A 2,923-nucleotide genomic window follows, 5' to 3' on the forward strand; every position below is an offset into this window, starting at 1 on the left:
AACATATAACATAACCTCACAAGTTCATCAACCTAATGAAACGGCCACAAGAGCACTAACAAACACAAGCACTAATGCTTTCCGCGTGTGTTCCTGGTGCCACGCCTGCAGGCAATCTTCTTCTTCCTGGGTGGACGAGCCTCCTCTTCCTGCACTTCCTCCTCCGCCTCATGATCCAAGCTAGCCATCCGCGAGGTCCCTACGACCACCTTTGGGTTGCCTCTGTTGTCAAAGTCGTTGGGCGTGTACTGGCGTCTGGGCTGCCTAGGCTTGAACACATATGGGGACCGAAGTTGAGCGTCCGCTAAAGTCATGTCATCATCAATGTCATGGCCCTATCACACAATCAAACAATATGGTGAAGACCGGCGTCGTAATCAAGTGAGAATCACATCTAAAGGATTAGCCATACCTCTTGGGTGACCGCACCCTCATCATCCAGATAAGCATATGAGGAACTCACATCGTCCCCCTGATGGTGAGATGAGGGGTCTGATGGTGTACCAGACCTGGAGGCAGATAGTTCATCAAATTCCGGATCACGGCAACCGAGAAGATTCGATAACCGCCTTAACTTCCTGGCCTGACGCTGTAACATGAACAAGTGTGGAAGATATCAAACTCCGCAACATAGACTGGCTCTCATAGTGAATGCGATATGTACCTTGAGGAATGCTCGTAGTGAACCATCATCATTGCCTTTTCCAACCGGTGTGTTCTCCAGAATATACTGACTCTCATCAGCTCCTTTCTTGATCTCGGTGCGCTGCGGATGAGAAAGAATGAACACGTTAGTCATTCAGACATGTGTAATACGGCCAACGGGAAAGTAAAGAAGGAACACTTTACCACATAGTTAATCACCGGAACAGCAGGGACTCCTTGCCCTACCCTGACATCTCTTTTGTACTTCCCCTTTGATAGATCCTCAAAGTTCACGGGTTCTTCAAGAATATCCTCATTATATGCCGGCAGGCATATCTCAACTCGAGTATTTTCAAGAAGCCATCGTATGTAGTTATCAAAAGCAAGTGGGTTATGCTCACGAAGCTGGGCGCGTGCACTGCTACAAGCTTGCTCCACGCAAAGCTGGAAGCGGGTAACATACGAAGCATGATGCTTGTCCCAGTCCTTTATCTTCCGCTGCCTTCTCCTGTCCAACCTGCATGGTACAATACCAAACATTAGCAAAATCAAGAAGGACTGACGATGCTTAGTCAATGCGCTCTCTTAACTATGAAGTGCTTTGTCCGTATCCACCCATTCCGGCGGGTGAGGCTGGAACAGACCAAACTGACGAAACATGCGATGTGGCAAATGAAACTCAACAGCCCAGTTGCATATCAGTGGGCACCGCATAAGCCAGAGATCCCTATCCCGCAAGCACATCGGGTTGATGGAAAACTCCGGGGTGTACCCAAGCCTGTCATCGGCGCCATATGGCTGCCATTCCACCTATGAAATAGGGCAACAATGCAAAATTGGTGACTTTTTTTCAGGCAAGCATGAGAAATGACTGAAGTAATGACCTCATTACCTGCTCAGGCGTAATCGTGTCCAACTCGGCAATGTACTTTTGGTACATGAGATTGACATCGTTCGTCATCTCGGCAACCACATCCTACTTGTAAGCCCAAGTGGGGCGCCGTAAGTCGTCATCTTCATATTCATACCAAGGATTAAAACTGACGCTCTTCGGGCGTCCAACAGGCAGACGCTCTCAGCTCCATACAGAAAGTAGAAGCATATTACCACCAATGTCTGCCCTATCTGTGATCCTGCAACACGCATCGTCCAGCTGCATATGAAAGAAAAACAATGTTAAGTTGACAGCAAGGTTGCATTGGTAATGAACAAATGAGTTGATAACAAATCAAACCAACTACCTGTCGGTACAAGTACGCAAGAGTCGCTGAACCCCAGCTCCATTTGCTATCGAAGACGGTCAACGCCTTCAGCCACATCCATGGAGCGTTCTTGCCCGTGGAGTCAGGAAACAAAGTCCTCGAGACAATGTACCACATATAGACACGAGCATGTGTCTGTATCACATCATCAGTGGCATCCGTAAGGCAATGCGCAAAGTTTGCTTGAATCCACGTGAAAGCAGCTCCGGCTGCTTTTCTTTCCTTCTTCTTCGGCTCTTCTCCCTCCTCTACATCAGCCTCAGCCTCGGTAGGAGCCATACCGATAAGAGCAATCATCTGCTCACGCCACCCATCAGAATCGGTGCTCATACAGAGAGGCATCCCGTCGATAGCAAGACCGGTGATCAACGAGACATCCTCGAGCGTCACGGTCATCTCCCCAGTCCGAAGATGGAAACTGTGCATCTCCGGCCTCCACCGATCAGCAAGAGCGGACACTAGTGGAGCGTTCAGATTCGGCGTCGACCGGCTGACCAACTGAATCCATGGGAGTAGTCCCGCCTGCTTGATGTACGGTGTGTACCGCTCATCGTAAGGCATGGCAGGACCAGAGACCCCGTGATACCAAATCTTCAGAGGTTCAAGCTTCTGCAAAAAACAAGTAATGACAAATCTTAGGGCATGTCAATTTCAACTAAAGGCAAATTTGCTAAATATTTAGATTACTCATTATTACCAGCCCCTTCTCGCGCATCATGTAGGCCCGGTGTTGTGTGTCAATGGCATTGTCGAGAAGCCAAACCATCCTTACAAAGTTCAAACAATAAACATATATGAGTTCATCTCAAATAAACATATATAAGTTCATCTCAAATGATTGTAAATTCTCATATATATCTAGTATGTCATATGTGTTCAAGTAAATCAACATCTCATATTTCAAATAAACTCAACATCTAATATATATCTAAAAAATCAACATCTCATAATTATCTACAAAACTAGGCATCTCATATATATCTAAAAAAATATACAATCTACGTTTCACTAACAAG

Source organism: Triticum aestivum, chromosome 2D (genome assembly GCF_018294505.1).
Source record: "Triticum aestivum cultivar Chinese Spring chromosome 2D, IWGSC CS RefSeq v2.1, whole genome shotgun sequence".
Lineage (NCBI taxonomy): Eukaryota > Viridiplantae > Streptophyta > Magnoliopsida > Poales > Poaceae > Triticum > Triticum aestivum.